General features: G+C 45.3%; 1 long non-coding RNA gene across 1 annotated transcript; it reads right to left on the reverse strand.

Moving 5' to 3' along the window:
* Positions 1–4,711: 4,711 nt before the first annotated feature.
* Positions 4,712–15,271, reverse strand: LOC118170919. The gene is made up of 4 exons (XR_004752922.1): positions 14,985–15,271; positions 11,456–11,489; positions 5,690–5,830; positions 4,712–5,470 (listed from the first exon to the last, which is right to left on the reverse strand). It is a non-coding gene; the product is annotated as an uncharacterized LOC118170919 (long non-coding RNA).
* Between the last annotated feature and the right edge of the window lie 5,222 nt (positions 15,272–20,493).

Below are 20,493 nucleotides of genomic sequence, written 5' to 3' on the forward strand. Positions count from 1 at the left end.
CTAAATATAGATCATAGCATGCAGCAAACCCAGACTTCAATTTTAAAAGTGAGGGCACAGGGGAGAGTGCAGAGTCAGCACTTCTTAAATAAGAAGTTCTTCTTGTACTAATTCATTTACAGCAGCATCTTCCTTTGACACAGCAGATTTGCATCGCTGAATCCTGATCGTGGAGACATAAAGATTTTTATGGGAGTTGGAAATAGCCTCCATGCAGGCACTGCTGCACCACCGCCGACCTCCGTGCCCAGACAAGGGCATGCTGCAGTTTGTACCGAGTGAGCCGCACAGGCTTTACTCCCCCCGTGTGCTTTTATTTCCCTCCAGGGAGAGGTTTGGTTGTGCAAGAAGCCCGGTCTGCTCTGGGACCTGCTGGAAGAAACTCTCTGCAGTGGGCAATGCTGAATATTGAAAGGAACCAGAGGGATCTGGGGTGATTACCAATGAACAAAAAATATTTCTAGCTTCTGTAATATTTCCCCAGCCAATCTGACCTGCACAGGAGGGAAAGTAAAACGATCACAAAAACAGCTCAGAGTGAACACAGGTTTGGAAGCCAAACCTGCTCAACTGAGACCACCTCATCCCATTTCGATTCCCCGGTTCCAGTTTGCCCAAATTGCCTCCCAGCACCAGCGGCCGTGATGGCTGCCCACGGTCACAGGTAGTGCACAGGAGGCTGCTCAGCACCATGCAAGGGGAGCAGAGGGCACACAGGCTGACCGGCGAATAGTGGATATATCCTCCACATAGTAAGTCCCACACACCATTCTAGGATGTTCTATTGCCATTCTCTTGGATGCTGTTAGGTATTTTATTAAACTTTTTCAGATCATTCTTCTAGGCTCACAGTTTCCATAGAAATGTGTTTTAAATTTAGGAAAAGTCAACTGACCCTTGAAAAATCACTGGAAACGCAGCAGAGAGGCAGTGCGGAGTGTCCTACCCCACCTACCCTGGTGGAGCAGCTCTGCGGGGACCAGCGAAATGGACCCAACAGAGAGACACTTTTCCACTCTGAATCCTCATCTGGGAAAGCACTGTTATTTAGGAACAGGATTTAGGTGTTATGGCATCAACGGAACCTAAGCAGATGCCTGAGTGAATCCCTAAATCTAAACCCACCTTAGAGACTGCTCTGCAAATACCTAAACACTTTCTGCTGGAATGATCAGAAGATCACGGGTTTTCTAAATGTTGCATTGGTTAGCTTGTTTGATTTTCATATAATGGGGGAAAAGATGTGTTATTAATCTACAAAGTCCCAAATTATTAAAGAACATTTTTCACTCTTTCATTCATATTCACTGATTTTCTATTTGAAAGATATAATGAACACTAACTGGCACTTGTTTCCAGCCAAATGCTGAAATGCTTTCTTTGCAGAAGAAAAATCAAGTCACAACTGTTGTATGTTTGATGGGACTTACAGTGGGATACCATGAGGTTTTCAGACCAGGGCTTTCACCTGAGGCTTGCTGGACGTGGGCAAACGGAGTTCCATACATTGGTGTGACCCTAAAGCAACCCAGAACACAGTGCTGCATTTTGATTGCCCCCATCAGATTTTCCAGTAGCCAACTTGAAATTTTCCCTTGTACAGCAACTTCCTTTTCCTTCAATAAAAATCCACAATCTGCTCTCTTCAGCATGCACAACGTAGAGGAGTCTGCATGTGACCAAAAAAGACCCACTGCAGCCATTCTGCATTTAGCCTTTAAAAATTACAGCTGTGCTAGCAGTGGTTTTTGGTGCTCACACCCGTCCTCCCCATACTCCCCCGGTGCTGCCTGATGCACTACGAGCACTTTCTGCCGTGGTGTTTGGCTAACACCCTCGAGGGACAACCAGAAACACTTCAGCCACACGTACATGGGGCAGGCAAGAAGCAAAGAGGCTGGCAGATGGGAGGGGATGAGAGAGGCATGCCAAGGACTGGACAGAGCGCCGTGGGTGAAAGGCAGGGGACAAAGCAGCGCTGCCTCCCACCAAGGAGGAGCAGAGGCTGTCACACCTCCTAAAACACCAGCGATGGGGGAAGCTGCAGCTACTTCGTGCTCCAAAGCCAGGCGTCCCCCAGCCCCCCAGCACACAGTGCTGACACATTAATTACGTATATACATCCAACAATAACCTGGTAACTGTAAAAAAACGTAACTACGTAATTATACTTTACTACTGCTTTCGTTGGACTCGCTCTGTAATTACCAAGTAGTTCCTAAGGAAAACCAAGCCATTGGTTTTGCCATGAGCAATTAATGCAGGTAACCAACACGATCGGTCCGCGGGGCCAATGCTAACATTGGCACCTGGCCGTGTTATTCATCTCTCGGTTGTGGCTCCCCGTAATGAACGCTCTGCCTCCCATTACACGTCCACAAGCATGAGAAACAAATTGCATCAAAACCCAACCGTGCTACCGAAAGGCGAACCCAAGGAGCAGATACCCATCGTGTGTTATGATTTCTTTCTCATGATTCCAGTTTCTGGCCAAGGGGCAGAGCTGCACTGAACGCAGAGCTGCAACCATCCTGGATGCCACAAGAGCTCCATCCACTGACGGCAGTAGGGTGTTTGCTGATGCCTTTTAGGAGCAGAATTTCATCCGTGGCATGTCTACCCTTACACCGTAGACCCCAGCCTTGGTAGCTCTCCGTAGCATTTTTTCAGCATCATATTGTAAAACCACTGCCCTGCTGGCTCCTGGCTGGTTTGGTGCCCCATCCAAATCCCCTTCACCTGACTCACTTTTGTGGTAGACAAACATAGGGGCTTTTTTCATAGGGACAAACAAAAGGTTTTTTTCTTACTCCTGGGACTGTCTGCCTTGGTGATTTCTTCCATCTGCCTAACAATTCTGACCCATCCATCTCTGACCTACAGAAAACAAAACATGTTTTTTTTTACAACACTAGAAATTGGTAGCTCATGGGTCATTTGCCCCTCATTTGGAGCATGGAAAACACAGGTAACATCTCCTTAGTGTTCATGTTTTTCCTGCTATTGCATGTAAAAATGCTGTCAGGCCATAAATAGTATGTAACTCTGTTATTTTCTCAAGCTAGGAGAAGGGCGAAAAATAGTTAAAATGGCTTTGTGAAATCTGAAACACATTGAAAACAGGGCTAGGAAGTAGAGCCGCAGGGGCAGCCCTTTCCACTCTTTCCCAGCATGCTGGAAATAAGGATTCACACCTCCTCCCACCCGGGCAATGAGAAGCACAGTCACGAGGCCTGGACAAAATGCCAGCTGAGTGTAGGAGCTGCAGGGCCAGTGCTGATCCCCTAGGAACTGGTTTGGTACTGGTGAGAAAATGAATCAGTCCCTGGCCAGTCAGCCATGAGTATTGGAAATGTTTATTTTTGTAGGTTTCTCTTCCACCATGCTTAAGGGCATAGGAATGGGCACAATCTTTGCATTGCATCTCCTACCCTGGATTATCAAAATGCAATTAAGGACATCAAAATTGCAGGTCGTTCTTAAAAGTACAGCCTCCGTGGTGCCAGGGTTGGGGCAGTTGGCTATAGTCCTTGCCTGGGAAAGCAGTCGTGCTCCCCTGCCTCCAGCTTTCTCGTCAATGGGAGTTGTTAATGCCTGTTGGGGTAGGGACGCTTACCCAAACTACTCACCAAGTCTGGCTCTGAGCAGGAAACGCTGGGGAAATGCTGGTGGTCATCCCATGCACTGTCTTACAAAGGAAGGAACAGGTAACGGGGTCTCCTCCCAGCATGGGAGCTGCACTGATGTATTTCTGCCCCCTCGTTCCTCCATGGCCGTGACTGCCTTTGGTGGTGAGAAGCACCACGGAGCGAGCTCCTCAGGGACCTGCAACCTCAGGAAAGCCCAAGGAGAAGAGCCTTCCTGCGGCCCAGCTGGTGTGCAGCGGCACAGGACGTACACATCCCTCCTCAGAACTGCACACAGTATTTGTCTTTTTAAAATGCCAGCTAGAAGAGCCGTAAGGAAACACAACGCAGAATCCACTTGCACTAAGCTGTAGCCCTGCCAGTGAACCTTAGCCAGCTCTGGCTGAAACTTCTCGGCCCTTAAAAACAAAGCAAGACTCCATTAGTCGAAATCAGATGCATCAGCCAGACATTTAGGCTTCTTATCATCTAGGCTTCTTATCATCTAGAGGCATGGTAGCCTGCAGGTGTCCTTCACCCAAGTGTGGTTCAGGTCCTACCTCGATGCTTGTGCAAATGGTTGCTCCACACTCTTGCCTGCCTGTCCCAACGTTTTCACAGGCACAATAAAACGTTTTGTGCAATTCAGTTCTGGGCCATTTTATTTCAAATCTGGAAAAAAAAAAATCAGAAAACAAGGGATTTTCAGATATTAAAATTATTTTTTTTCCTTTTGCTACAGCTGAGGCAGCTTCTGGCCATCTCTGCCTCCTCCCATCCACTGAGCCACCAAACAGAGGCACCTACCCCAAAGACGCCCCACAACCGCAAGAGTGCACCAAAGCCCTGTTCTTCTCTTTCACGCTAGAATTATGGATTTAACTGTACCCCATAATTTACCATACTTGATTCTTCAACACCCAATCTTTTCCTTATTTTCAGCAGCCCCACATTTTTCATTTTCTTAGCCCATCACATATTCATTGGATGCTGTACAAACAAGTGCAGATTTAAAGTGTCCCTGTAACATTTTACTTATTCTGTGACTTAATAATAAAAAGAGCACTGAATAGAAAGGCTAGAGTTCAATTTCTGGGCTCCATTGCCATTTGCAAGCTGCACTCTCCCACAGCTCCTTGCTTGAAATACAGCCACCCATTCAGCTTTATGCTAGCTTCGGAGCAATAAAACTGTACTTTGCCAGAGGAATTTTAAATCGTTCGACACCGATGCAGAGATCTTTAAAAAACAAATTTGGAAACATAAAAAGTGAGGATTGAAGTGAAACTTCTGGATTTTACTAAGTGGGTCTGCAAATTCTCCATCTTTATACAGGAAATTTTCATTTACTTTCAGCAGTGAAAAGGGACGTAATTTTTGATGAAGGTTTTTATTTCATTTTCCTAAAGGCCCCCAAAATATAAAACTTGGTGAATGAATTTTAAAAAAATAATAATAATAATTCACTTGAGGTGGAAATCTCCACCATGCTGATGCATCTGATGCTTCAGACTATCTGGGTTGGGGTGGGATGACCGGGTGGCTCTGCGCTGCCACCAGCAGCCGATGGGCACCAGGATGTGACCCTCTGCTCCGCACCCCGGGGGACAGCACCAGGTCCAGGTGTCTCGCTGCACGGAGGATGTTGATTATTCATCATCGTGCAACGCACAGGGCAGGGAGTAGGTGTCTCCTCTGTCCCGCTGCATGCGGCTTGTCACTTCTCCGCCAAGAGCCTATTTTTCTCCGTGCTTACTTTGTCTGCCTTATCGCCGTGGATTGAGGCTCCCTGGAGAAGAGCCCACTCCTGCGCTGCACAAAGCACCTCGGAGGCCCGGCTGCACCTGGGTTTCTAGGAGCAAAATTAAGCAATTACAAATCGTTACTCTCATTTTTGGCAATTTCATGCAGAAGTTCTGTTTTTCTTCAAAGATAAAGGTCAACGATTAAGTCAAAACTTACATTTCCCCAAAATTATGGACGGGGGAAATAATGCAGAGGCAGTGAGCCCAATCCTGCTGTCAGCTATACCTTTGTAAACCCGAAGTAATGAAGTAACTCACTTGGTGTGCACAGAGGCTCTGCTTTCTCATTTCTTCTGGCTTTTTCCAGGGCTGCTGCAGGGGACGTGGCTGTAGGACTGTTTTTTGATGGACCTCAGCAGGCAGCATGGTTTAGGCAGCCCATGAGTCACTGTAGCCAACCTGTGCAGTAGAAACATAATCTTGGGCAACAATTATCTACCTGGGTTGCCGATATATACTTGCATGGCTGGTGGATAAAATATTTGTCTGCTCCCTAGACCCATTTATACATTGCCCTCCTACTTGGACAGGCTGAATCGGACAATGGCACTGGAAGAATTTTACTTGGGATTCAAAGTTACCTGAAGTCCTTTCAATGCAATGTGACCTATCAGATGATATATCATGTACTTGTGACATATCAGATTTAAATCTCCCTAGGTGAAGGCATGGTGGGCACAGCTACCTGCGAGAGACCGTGCGTGTTTTAGCAGAGTGCAGATTTTACAATCCGTTATGGCCATCACCGTGTTTTTATTATTAATGTGTCTTGAAAAATAAGATGTTTAGCTAAGCTTACTAATTCCTTGAAACTCAAATCATTTAAGCTGTCTAACCTTGTTCAGGATAATTATTTCTATCCATTATCCATCATGCTAAAAAATGACAGCTCTGGGACAAGGAGGCTTTTCAAGCAAATGTTTTAAGACAGTGTTTTAGGTTGCAGGCACTGGCAAATGTTAATTAAATTAGATAAACAATGACTCAGAGTAGCTGTGCTATACTGGAAAGAAAGATGGGAGGTAATGGGGGGAAGGAATTTGGCAGCTCAAAGGTTGAAGCAGCTTTTTTGGAACCAAGAATCTGTCCCTTGAGCAAGTATCTTGCCTGAATTCAGCAGGATCAAGAGCACTGCTGCCCTTTTGCTTTTACACCTTCAGACAGTGTTTACTTGGCTTTGCCGAGAGAATTTCTGCCAGGGCACATGGTGTGCACTACCTGTCTGAGGTGTCCTCCAAGACCACCAGCAACCTGTGCCACAGTCACACCATCACGGGAGCAGCAGCATCCTCTGGTGGCACTCGTTTGCTCGGCTGGGGCCAGTCCTGAGGTCACTGATCCAGGCTGAGTGTTGCATTATCCCATTTGGTGCCAGGGAAGTTGTCTGCTGCACTGAATTGAGCATTACAGGAACAAAGCTCCAGAAGTGGAAACATACCCAGTAACTCCTGTGACTCAGCTAGGTGTAATCCTGAATACAGTGCAATGGTTCTTATCTTGTGAAACTGCTCCAGCAGTGTGCAAAACCATCTGAAAATCAAAGCACTAAGATGGAGGTTTTCTACTGAGATTGATTTTGCCAAGGATCTCAAGTCAAATATCCATTTTTGAGTTTTCCATGTACCCAAAGAGGGGAAGCTGAGGAGGATCCTCATCTTTGCTGTGAACTTGCTGATGAGGTGACCCCAGAATCCCAGGCTGAGCCACTCTCCTGGTGGGGGCTCACCCTTGGGAGGAGTTCTGGAGAGGATTTGTTTTGCTGCTGCACCCATGGGGTGTACCTGTATTGGGATGGTATGAAGGAAAGAAAGTCATGCAGCACACATAGGACACAATTTAAACTATTAAATGAGCAGGTGGGCCACTTATAGAAGTTTATAAGCTTTATTCTTTTACATCTATTTGCTCACAATGGAGGCTCTTACGTTTATTCCAGAGGTCTGAGGGTCCCTTACTCCTGGCTTTTGTCCTCAGGTGCAGCAGAAGCTGCAAGGAGCCAAACGAAACCCAGAAGCTGCTCAGCTCTTCCAGTCCCTGCACATCTCAGGTCACGTTCCTTCAAGCATGCAGCTGACTCGTGCTTCTTTCCGAAAGCAGCAGCATTGCAATCCCCCACAGCACCAAGTCCCTGGTGGAGGACCCACGCCGCTGCCCTCACCCTCAGCACCGCCACGATTCAGCCAAGTGTTGGGTTGTATACTATGGAGACACCGATCTGTCCAAACTTTCTTCACCTGCTCTGATCATTTCAGCTCCTCTGGGATGCACACCTTCATGCCACTGTCCAACTAATTAGTTGCTTCACTGGCTGCATTCTGCAATTCTTCAGTGACGGGTCCCCATCTGACATCTTATGACAACTGATTAGTAAAGTAGGCCATGAGTTTAAGAAATGTGTAATTTGGGCACTGCTTACTATTAACTGTTTGCTTGCCTTTTTTATTTTATTTTATTTTATTTTTTTAAGAAGCTTTCTCCCTTCAAAGTGAATACCAAAGGATGAGAAGAAAAAAAGTTTTTTGACCTGGCAATTTCATAAAGCAACGTGCAGTAAATCTTAAGATCCCTTAATAAAAAGCCCTGAAGAGGCAATAAGGAACATATGTACTCACTGCAATGCTACGTATTGCAGAAGTCCAGATACCAAGGCAACATCCAAAATTGCTAGTCTACCCTGTAGTCTTGGGCCAGAACCATAAGCAAACTAATTAATTAATTAGAATTAAGTGAAAACAAACTGTCTTCACCCCAAGTCCCCCCTGCCAACAGAGCAGAAAAGAAATAATAAGTAAAACGTGAAGCTTTAAGCAGTCCTCTCCAGGTTAAGAGGATATCAGCACGCTGCAGCACCACAGCGGTTAAATGTCGTTCAAGATTTGACTGCATTCGGTCTGGGATTTGCTCTCGCTTGAGAGCTGGTCAAACCAATCTTTCCAAAACACTGACTTCTGAACTTTTGCCAGAGGTGCCTCTCTCCGGTGACCATGCAGGCTGATGTACCAGGCGACATGTTAAACCTGTCAGCTCAGAATAAGCAGAAAAGTGCGCACCCGCCGCAGGGAGGGCGATTAAAGGCATAGCATTTCCTTCACCGGGCAAGCTGCCGGGCTTGTGCATACACCAGGAGACCCAGAGAGCTTGGGAAGAGCTGGGGTACCCCACTGACAGCAGTCTGGGACACATCCCCTGGGGTGGAGAGCTTAAAAATCTGTCCTTTCTAAGAGACAGGGCTCTGCTCTTGCAGTGCGATGCGCAATCCGGCTTTGGGGAAGTCTGAATTGGTGCAAAGATAAAGGGGGAGAAGAGTATAAACTAAGTTGCTAGAAAAAGGAAATGAGAGAAAAACCTCACGGATTGTGTGTTCATAGACAGGCCAACCCTGGCAAAGGACCTCGGGTCATTTCTCCTCCGAGCCAGTAAGGATCATGTTCAGCCTTCCTGCTAACATTGAGGACACCATACATCAGTAATACTGGCTGTGAGCACTTTACAGCAGCGGTCACTCCAGGGTTTTATAGGGGACAAGCAGCCAACAGGAGCTGCCAGCAGTCCTGATTTTACCACCACTGTTTGGAGGAAGAATCACAAACAACTGCTGCTCTCCGTGAACTGGACAGTCAAGGTGCAACACAGGGAAGAGGGTTTATTTGTTCTTCTGAGCAGACAGCCAGCTCTGAAGAAGCCCTCTCTATCTACATTAGATACCTGAGGTCTTCTGTCAACGGAGAGCAAGAGGGTCTGTTCTCATCCTTCCTTCTCTCTGTATTTATACACCACCACTTAGACTGGGCATGGCCGGTTCTACCTGCAAGAAGCAATGTGAGTTCACGGCAAAGTCTGAGCCTGTATCTTCACCCTGGGGTATCAGCCAAGGCACATCTCCAGCTCTTTCAGTATTTATGTGCAACTGAGGGTAAGTGGTCACTGTGCTGGCAAGGTGCAGAAAACATACATCTCTATTTTTCAACATACACAATCATGCCAACACCAGGATGAGGCCCCAGTGCTAAGTCAGGATAAGCTGAGACACACAACAGGTAGGAGAAGCTGAATCCAAGTGAGACAGATGTCAGTGTGCAGAGGAGAGAATTTGGACGACTTTGTGGTTAAAGCACACTTTCGTGATTAAGCCCATACTTAAAAATTAGGTGAAGAATCCACAAGTACATTCAGCTCTCACATAGCAGCAATTATCACTTCCAACCATCTCCAGTTGGCTGGGAGACTGTGTCCCAACCTGGCAGATACTGACCTGGCCTTAGTTTTTCACACCTTGGTCACTTGGCTGTATTACAGCAAACCGATATACCTGGGCATGAAGCCTGCAACACTTAGGAAACTCCAAATAGTACAAAATGTTACTGAAAACCTCTTCAGTGACATGCACTGACATGAATACATCATATATATCTTCAGCTGTCTACAATAGCTTCACATTTTTAATTTGGAGACTTGTTCAAGTTTTTGACTCTTTTCTTTCTGATGCTCCTCGGTCTAAAGCTACAATATCTAGAATCTGCATGAAACTATTTTGTAATTACTGTGATTAAGAACTGCATTTCTCTGATGCAGTAGAAGTCTTTGCAATGGGAGAAAAGCTTGTCTAGGTGGGAGACTGAACTTTTGCATGGGCATGGCATAAACTTGCTTAATCATAGATGATTGTGTTTGCTGTAAACAGGAGTCATCCCCCTCTCTCAGTCAAGACGGCATGTAATTGCTTGATGAGTATGTAGTATAGAAATAAATAAATCAGAAAAGCTTTGGAAGAAACTACTGAGCACACCTCCAGTTAGAATTCGGTTGTAAACACCGCTCTCATTGGAATTTGTGGCTTATGCAGAGCCTACCCTTACTCAAAACAGATGCAAGTAAACAAAATGTTGTGAGCCCCCACAAGACAGTCAGCCAGGTGCATCCAAAGGGTACTCCCAAACGATCTGTTCTCTGTGTCTCCCATTTATAGCCAGAGTTAACAGCAAGTCAATGCTTGATTTTATTTCAGATGAATAAAAACTAGACCACTACATTTGTTCAAACCCACCAGGAGAGGCTACCTCTCACCAAACTCAGATCCCTCTCCTCCTAGAGCTGAGGATTTTGAACAAAGACCAAACAATCCCATGTGCAATGTCAGAAAACTATAGATACTAGTGACTTGTAGGTGAATCATTAAAAAAATTTCTTTGTGTTTACGCTTGGATCGTTGGTATGTCTGAATAATGCCAGTAAAAATGAGAAGCTTTCATTTTAGATTTCCAATACCTGGCTGACAAAAAGAGCATGAGAATACTTCTTCTAATATGCTTGGCAGGCTCATAAAGAGGACTCCCTTAGAGATACCATAAAGTGCAATTTTTCAAATAAATTTGTTTTTGTGAGCTATAAATGTGTGTTTGGTCAGAGTTCTGGCAAACAACTCAAGCTAGTTTTTGTCCTATGTAAGCCTTTTACGTCATGCCCTAGAAACAACAACAGCTGTTAATTATTTATCAGCTGATGAACATTGGCCTGTTAATTGCAAAACATTATAAAATAGATTAAGCAGCAAAGCTTGATATGTATGCAAGCTGTGTTTTTTTTTTTTTTTTTTTTTTTTTTTTTCTCTGTTTTGTGTGTGACTTGATTAAATAAGCAATTTTTGGTCTCTGTTTAGTTTACAAAGACTACCTTCACCAGTGATTTGATCTCAGAAACGGTAATGGGCCTGCAACCTTTAAATAAGTTTGCTAAAAATAGGAAGATTTTTCAGATTTCGAGCTTTTCGAGCCTTTATCACCAACTCTCATCTGCCATGAAGATGAACTCTCTAAAATCACCTGAATGTCATGTTTTGAGCCCAAACAACTAGAGCTCTGTTAGAAGGGGAAGCGCTATGAAGCAAGGAGAAGGCCACAGGATTCAAGAGGCAGTTCTCTCCATCCGTCTTCCTCCTAAGTCTCAGTGTTTATGCAAAACATGATATTCTTGTAATTCCATACTACTTGGTGTTGCATCAGAAGAGCACCGGAGACAGTAACTCACCTGCACTGTAGGTCCTGCTGGCTCCTCTCCTGGTCTGTGGACAAGAAAACCATGACTGACTGCACTGATGAAATAAAATTTTCCCATTTTCCTAGCATTTCCATTGTGCCAGTGGTGTATTTTCACCCTATTAAGCTGGCCCCAGTGTACAACATTATACATGTGCAGGTGGTTATACTGGGGTGAGGTCTTTTGATGGGCTGTGCTTGACTGCCTGGTAGAGGATCTCTGGGCAGATTATCCATGCTGTGCAAGCATTTTTCTAAGGATGAGCATGGATGGTCTGTGGTCAGTGTTGAAACAACCTGGCCTGGTTGCCCATGTTTATCTGCTTTCTCATTTTACCCATTATTTTGGCCCAGTCCTCTTGCTGGCCAGCTAGTGCCATCAATTTGGGAGAGTCTTGCTCTTAGAGTCTGATCTGTGATGCACAATCTCCTTCACTTTTTAAGAAGGAAGGTGATTTTTCACACCAGACTCAGACATCCCAAGAGGCCTGTGCTCATTGATCAAGACACCATCAGGTAGATCTTACACTGGTGCACACTAGAGTGGGTTGACTGAATTAAATGGAGCTTCGCTGATTCACACCAGCTAAGAAGAGCACTAGAGGAAGGGGTTTGAGTGGATCTGGGAGCCATCCCAGCTGTGAAACCCTTCAAAGTTTGGTTCACAGGACTAAACAGTCCCAAAGGTGGTGAGATACTTCCTTCAGGACTTCATCTTACCTGATGAGCTTGTTGTGCCTGCTACCCGTTGTGCATATTCCAGTGCTCAGACAGCTGGAAAGGGCACGAGACCGAGGGCTCTGAGGAGCTTCCTGCCACTGCTACCTGCAGCACTCGCTGGAGCAGCTCCTCTCACTTCCATTGCATTTTGGTACTGCAACATTTGGGCCAGCAACCTCCAAAGAAAAACTTCCAGGTTTTTCAGAGTCATGCCAAGTCATACTCATCCCCAAAGGAAATGAGAAAAACCCAAAACAGATGCACACAAGCTTGGTATTAGGGAAGAGGGAAGGGTGGAAACAGCATGCTTGTCGCTTGTTACTCTGAATAGTATCGGGAAGTCCTACAGTCCCTGAATTAAAAAGGAAATAAACTTTCAGTGCAGGTTGTGGGACCAATGCTTTATAGACTAACGCAATATGCACATTTAACAATCTGAAAATGAGACAGCTCTTCATCGCGCAGCCAGCCACACAGAAAACAAACAAAACCCTTGGAGCCGTCCTCCTGGAAGCTTTGGGCTCCGAGTCAGACCAACACGTGGGTACATGATGAAGGTGGGACTGCGGAGAGGCCACAGGTCCTGCCGCCAGGACCCGCGAGCTGGATGAGAGGGGCCGAGCCCAGCGTCGCGGCAAGGGGAGGCTGCTGGAAGGGGGCCATGACTCACAAAACCATTTAAACGGTTAAATGGGCTACACATGTGGCACAGTGCTCCTGAAGTGATGAATTTAGAGTGCTGTATTGTGTTTAAATAATAAATGTTGTATTTTTTTTTTCTTAACAGGGCTAGTTCAGCCTGTAAAGTGTCTTCAAGTATACAAAATCCCCAATTGCTCTAAGTACACAATCACCCTGGCCACTGGGCTTTGGCCATCTAAACCAGGGCAGAACTGGGGCAAAAATAAAGTATATTTATAAAAATATCCCCCACGTTAAGATACTCCTAACCTGTTTCCTATCAGCTTCTGATCTCAGAAATGCTCAAACTCTGATTTTCATAGGTACTGCTTAGATCTCTGAATGCTTCTCATGTTCTTAATCACGTCTGCTCCAGAGATGAGGCTATGAATAATTAACTATGCCTCCAACATTACAGTCATAGATTATGGTGGTGGTGACTTGTGGACTGCCATGCGCAGCATAAACCATTTAGGAAACTCTGTTATCCACTTTCCCTTTATATTTGTCTTGCAATCACTTACCGCTTAAAAGGGTAAATCTTTCATAGCTTTAATTAAAGCATTTAAAATAATTTACACTGAAATTGTATGTGCTTGGGTCTGTCAAAATTGATGCTTTAATAACATGTCATCCCTTTTTTCGATTGCCCTGAAATCTGTTAAAATTACCACTAATCTAATTGGGAACAAAGTTGTCAAATGCATGCAGCTCTGACAGTTTGTCTTTCTGCAAACTGCCGACAGATTGCAAGTTACGCATGTGTTGAGCAGATGGGTAAGTTAAAAGGAACACAAAAAAAAGCAATTTATTAAATCACCTGGAACCAGCAGCTCCATTCCAAAAATAGTGAGAATGAAATATAGCAAGAGCTAGGAGAGTTGGCACTGGAATATGCCAGAAGGTACCAGTTACAAAACAAGATAAACATTTTGAGAAGCCTCAGCTGTGTTGCAGAATAATGAGGCGTTATTTAACCCGATATAGATTACCAGCAGAAATTAATTTAGGGTGCAGGGTTTTGTGAGAGTGTGTGAGTGTGTGAGTGTTTTTTTTTAAGGATTTTTTTTTTTTAATCTCTGTGTCTTAACTCCTTCGTGCCTGACAGACAAGTCATCGGTCTCTACCTCAGCCCCAGCCCTTCCCTGCAGACCTGAGGGACCTGCCTTAAATCCCTGTGGCGGAGGCAGGCAGCGGGTCCCTCTCCTTCTGCCTCCTCATACACTGTCCCTTGCACATACATCTCCTGCTTACAGAGAGAGGCCAAGGTTGCAGGGTCCTCAGAGACAACCTGGCCACCGATGTGCTTGCACTAGGCGGTCCCATACTTGCCCATAAAAACACTTTTTGGGAAGAAACGCAAAGAGAAGGGAGCCAGATACGGCACCATGCTGGGACAAAGGGCACTGCCAGAGGCTCTGCTGGGCTTTGGTCCACCAGCCCCAGCTCTGCCCTTTGCAACCTTCCCTCAGACCTTCACCTCACTCCCCATCTGCCCCTCTGCTCCCTGCCCATCCCTCCTCGATGCCCCCCACCAGCAGCAGGAAAGGGAGAGGAACTCTGGGGCCATCGCATGGGTCCAGTCCTCCCCACACGTGGCCGCCTGTCCCAGGGGGATGTGCTCGTCCACGTTTACAGAGCATTTAGGAAGAAGCAGGCTTCATTCCTGGATGGTCCATAAGCACTACTCTATTCAGTTTTTATTACCAAAGAGTTCAGTTTTTATTAGCAAAGACCAGGATTTAAGAGCAGTGCAGAAGCACGAGATAAGCAGCATGGTTCACCTGCTGAGGTCACCTCTGAGGACACTGGGTTGAAGAAGATGCTCATGCACGTCCCCTGCTTCAGTGCTGGCTTGGAAGAAGAGGGCAAGACTTGGGGCTTCAAAGGACCTTGTTCATTTTCAGAGGATGCCCTGCTCTCACCAACACATAGAGGTTGTGGGCAGGGAGCAGCTGTGCCTTGCTTTGTGCCTTGTGACCCTCTGATGCTGTGCATAGTTTTGGAAAAAAATATAAATAAAAAATCCTACCCACCAAATCTTACCCAAAGCAGCCAGATGGACAAAAGAGAGGGAAGACAAACAGCTTCCCCTCACCTCCAGCCCATGGGATACTCACAGGTCTCACAAAAGAGATGAGCTCCCATGACCATGAAGACCATGAGGAAAGTGACCTTCTCAGCAACTTTATGGACTAACTTTATAAGCCGCAGAGCCAGTTAAAATGGCTACAGCATCCTTTCAGCAAATGTAGATATTATAATTTAAACCAGCTGCCAATTTTTGGCCCATAATGCAACGTAAGAGGTAAACTGCCCAGCAAGCAGCGAATTGGCTACATTTCGTACATGTGTTCAGGGAGGAGAAAAGATCATAAAAAGAACTGCAAATAGGAAGTTACAAGCAGAACTGCTTTTCTCTTGTCTTTTTCTTCTTTTCCTTTTTAACTAAGGAATAAGTATTTTGAACCCTTATTTCCCATAGAAAACTGGAGGAGAAAGTCTGCCCAATATTCTACACTTTAGAGAGTTCTTCACCTGCTGGCGTTAGGCTGGATGAGCAACGCTTCTGCAAAAGCAATGGCATTCCTTGTGTAAAAATTACATTTATAAGTTTCAGTGAACAGGAAAGATGAAACTCAAGCCCCAGGTGACATTGTCACACTCACCATGCCATCAGATAAACTATGATCCTTAATGCGTGATTACAAGGATGTAACGTAAACTAGCTAGGAAGCACAGTGGACCTGACTCTGCAGTCCTTTTCAAGTCCTTTAAATTGGGACTAACCCACTAAAACCCAGTGAAAAACAACAACAACAACAACAAAATCAAAGCAAGATGAAAACATTTCAGATATTTTGAGTGAGGTCGGGTCAGCCCTGGCATTCCTCTGCTCCTGCGCAGAGCAGGGCTGGAGGCAGAAGGTGCTGTTAAACAACATTTATGCCTCTGTGTCCAAAAGCCAGAGCTCTTCTGATCCGTGCTTGGCTGCAGCAGCAGCCCTATGGCCCCCGAGCAGCTGGACCAGCGTGATGAAGGCAGGGAAGCCACATCTCTTCTCTGCTTTTCCTGGGGTCCTTCCCTCTCCTGTGCCCCCTGTGCCCCCCTGCATGAACAGCATGGGGGGGGGGAGACGGGGGAAGAAGGGGAGGGGGCACAGATGCTGGCCCACTCTTCTCATTTTTCCTTTCACTTCAATTTAAATGAACATTTCCCTTCCCCCCCCCCCCCCCCCCAATATCCAAGTGGGTCATCATTTAGAGTCTGTGATTTATTTAATGGTGGTTTTAACCCCACTTAGAAATAGTCTGCTTTCATGATTTATTGATTCCTTCTTCCCCTTGTTAATTTGACTCATTTCTTAGGAAATTATTCATAGTTAATCATGGTAAGAATAAAATTAGTTATAGTGCCCAATTTGCTGCAAAGGGAGCGTAAATAACTTTTAAAGCAAATCAGAAAGAAAAACATGTTAAAGCGAAAAAAATAAAAAATAAAGGGGAAAAGTAAAAGAAGCTGGAAGAATATATATAAAGTGATGATAATCCAAAGGGGGCAGTAAATTAAGCCTCTCCACTGTTGCTGGATAGAGTAATGCACGAATTTACATTCCACGGGAGCATGGCTTTTACAGCAGGCTCTCGGCAATTGAATTTGCCATATCTTCTGGGAAACGCACCATTTGGAAGATAAAATCTCCCACCACTCCACCACCACTGCCACCATTCAGAAGATTAAAAAACCCCGCCAACTCTGTTGTGTGCCTTTTGTGCCCACTAGAGGAATGTAAAACCATTATATTTAAGTATCATAATGGCCAACATATGCTTTTTCTTAGAAATGACACCACCATCTGGATTAAGTTCTCCTGATCATTTCAGACAATGTTACGATTATTATTTTTTTTCCCCTTCAGGAGAAAGAACTGCCCAGAAAGCAACCACAGTTGCAGATGGGGATTTTTTTTTTGCTTTTTCCTTTTCCACTGCTGGCAACCTTGAGAAGCACGGCGAACTCTTTATATGAACCTAAACTGCTTGATTTCACTTGCTAATCGATCATGAAAGCCTACCTGGATACACCCCTGTACTAAGCCTGCAAGACTCCCATCGCCTTTGGCCGTACAACTTCACTATTACAGTTAATAAAGTATGTAATTACTGTAATGGTAGAATTACACCGTGTTCCTGTTTGCAGCAGTCTCTTTTGCACAACCATATTGGTCGTTAAATACCGCATGAGAGATGCAAGCTTAACCCTTAGCTCGCTGAGGGCTTTCAAGCACGCTGGCATGCAAAGGGGAGGCCTTCTCACCTGAGCGCCTCCTCACCGGCCTCGTGGCTATTGTCATGGACGGAGGGGACCTTCTGGGCCACCCCATCCAACTGGCTGTATCTGGAAATGGGCACGCCGGGATAATTGATGTGCTCAATCTGACCATGCACAGGTGGCACGGAGACGGCGTACAGCAGCTTCTCGGGTTTGCTAGTGCCATCTGTTGCCACAGGAACATCTGTCGTCAAGGTCACCCTGTCACCCTCTGTTAAAGTTACAGGTTTGGCGAGTAGAACAATGTCACCTAAAAAAAAAAAAATAATAATGAAATGAGTAAAAGGGGAGAGAAATTAAAAATGAGAATATTATTTTTATGTTCCAGACATCAGCCCTTTGGTTCAGGGCAAGGAGCAGAGGAGGGAGCAAGAGCATGGCAGGGAGAAATAAAGAAGCTTATCAGAATTGCTCAGGAAAATATTTATGCTTTAGGTTTTAGAGATGACCAGGCCATTTACAAAAGAAAAAGCTACAGAGCTATGATATTTGTTTTCAAATAAGTGCCATTGTGCGTCTCACTTCAAGGCTGATGCTAGGTGAAATCACATTTTTATCTAATACCTTTTATCTAAGAACATTTTTATCTAATAGGTGAGTTTGTGGAGGAGTACTTGTATTTATCTGGCTCCATGATTTCTCCAAAATATTGAAGCCGGCTTTGATCTTCTGTTCGGCAGAGAGAATGACCCAGTTGTTTAGAAAGAACAATTATGTTAATAGATCCAAATGAGCCAATGGACAGAATGCGTTAATGAACTAAGCATTAAGAGCAAACACTGTGTTTTAAGCCGATAGTGATGCGGTAACCTCAGCAACAGAGGTTTTGGCTCGATTAGATTTATTTATGAAGAGCTCCACCGCCTCGCCCAGGGACCGGTGCAACTTTCCCATTTACAAAGCAGTAGCCACAGAAAATTAAAGCTGCTAGAAAACTGATCGAGTGGTCTTCCAAAGAGGAGTAGAGATGATTTACCTAGTCTACTTAGTTTTAAAAAAGGGGTCTGGGTAGGGGTGGCACCCCAGGGGCCACCAAATAAATGGTACAACAAAACTGGAGGGTTGCCCAAGCTACAGCGTGGGTTTGGAGACCTCAGCTTCTACCACAGCACAACAGCCAAAGGCAGAAGCGGGGACGAACTTTTTATCTGAGGATTTTGCAAACGTGAGAGGATAACATCAACCAGGTTGGGTTGCTGTCAGTCAGCCTGCCGATGACAATGCACAATAATGGCATGTATAGCACAGACTCCGCAGGATCCTTTCTCTGCTTCTTGCCTTCTCATTGTGTTGCCAACTGACTTCCACAGTCAGGTTCCCATTAAATGTAGAAGGCTGCCAGCAACATCTGAGAATAGTGGTTGTCAGGGTTTGTTTTTTGCTTTAAATTTATTTCTGCGGCAAAATCTTCACTAATTTTGGTGCTTTCCATCCCATTTGATGGTTCACCTTTGCTATTAACCCTTTTACATCACTTCTCCTCTGCTGCTAGCATGGCAAATGAAACCCATGAATGAGATTTGATACATTCAAGAAGTGACTAATAACTGAGGAAATTAGTCTATGGACATGACAGTCATTCATAACATACATACCAGCCAGCTTGTCTTCACGTAGAAAAGTTGTTAATTATCTTTGAGAAAAATCATCAAAAAGAAAAGCTATCAGCCCCTTCACCTGTGCAATAAGAATTACTGAAACTCGCCAGCCTGGAGCAGCTGGCATTGGACAAAGCACTTATGCTGAGTTGGAGAAGTTGAGGGCTCTTACTTTTGGGTTGCATCTTTGAAGGAGTCTAAATTTGTATGAGATCTCAGTGAACAGGGACTCCTTTTCAGACCACTTCCAAAAGTGATCAGAGATCAAGGGGGATAGCAGAAGAGAGGACCTGGAAATGGAAAGGATGGAAAGGAATTTGCTAACCCCAGAGAGATGCAGTGATGGGAGATTGTCCCGAAACCCATGACATGGAGAAGACCTCCCGATTACTCCTTCGAGCAGCACCACTTTCCTACTTGTTTTTTCTCAGCCAGATACCCACCGTGTCGAGGGTACACACTGCTAAGCGGATGCGACGTACAACAATAAGACATGTGCATCTGAAGTTGTTCATCTAGCAGCAACGTTTGGCCTTAATATGTTCTTTTTTTTTTAGATGTTAGGAAAAAAAAAAAAAAAGGAAAAAAAAGCTGTCTTGGATTTAAAGGAAAAACAGACTCCTGCTGATGGGATGGGTGAAACCCTGCTCCTGGCTGCACCTTGCTCCCTGGGGCCGCGCTGCCACGTGGGCTCCCTGCCCGGGGAGGCTGGCAAAGCCATTCGAGTTTTGGATTCACTCGCTTGAACGTCGTGGGCTTGAGAGTTTGACTTGAAATATAACGTTAGTGGGTTTGTGGTAAAAGCAGCAGAGAGGATGGGATGACAGGCGGGGCAGAGGGGACTGATTGAAAGCAGGTGTGGAGGAGGAAGATAGGAGGAGGAGAAAGAGGAAAACATGACTGAGTAAGTAAACTCAATGTTATTATACATATCGAAAAAGAGCACCCATATATAGAGCACCCACCTGTGCTCACTGCTTTTAAACGTTGCTTTTTTAATACATGGCAGGGGATAGGCTTTAAAACGGAGCTGTCGAATCACGGTGGCTCACGCTGCTCGCCCGGAGGTGGCCATGGGGGCTGGATGCTGTCCCCTCGACCCAACTCATCGCTGGGAGGTTCTGGGGTCCTGCAGGGGTGGTGTGGGAGATGTCAGGGTGGGCTTAGCTCCTGGCTACGACGGGGATTTTATATATATATATATCTATATGCACACACACTCACTAAAATATAGCAGACTACAATGGTTCATGTAGTTCAGATGATATTCAGGTGTAGCCCGCTCATTCAACTCCCATGCAGAGTACGGTCTTCTTCCCTGAATTGCTGAAATGGTTCTTTGTGGGAAAAAGTATTCCTCCTTAGGAGGTGAAGGAAATGCCCAGGAAGGTAAAGGAAATAAAAGGGGATGGTGCTGACTGTCTGACGCTGCTCGAGGAGGCTGGCGAACCGCTCCCTCCCTCCCCACATCCGCACACGTTCACACCATCCCGGTTCCATAAGGCTTCGCCTAGCTTTTACTACATTTTTCCTTGATTGTACATATTATTGTCTCATTAACTGCAAAGCTTTCCAGGGCACTGAAAAGGAGAGAGCATTAAAATACACTGAAAAGTCCTGGAGCTCAATTAACACACACCAGGGGGTTTGAGGGGAGGGGAAGTAGGGGGTTTCAGCTCCAATTATAAAAGGCAAACTT

Source organism: Oxyura jamaicensis, chromosome 8, assembly GCF_011077185.1.
Source record: "Oxyura jamaicensis isolate SHBP4307 breed ruddy duck chromosome 8, BPBGC_Ojam_1.0, whole genome shotgun sequence".
Classification (NCBI taxonomy): Eukaryota; Metazoa; Chordata; class Aves; order Anseriformes; family Anatidae; genus Oxyura; species Oxyura jamaicensis.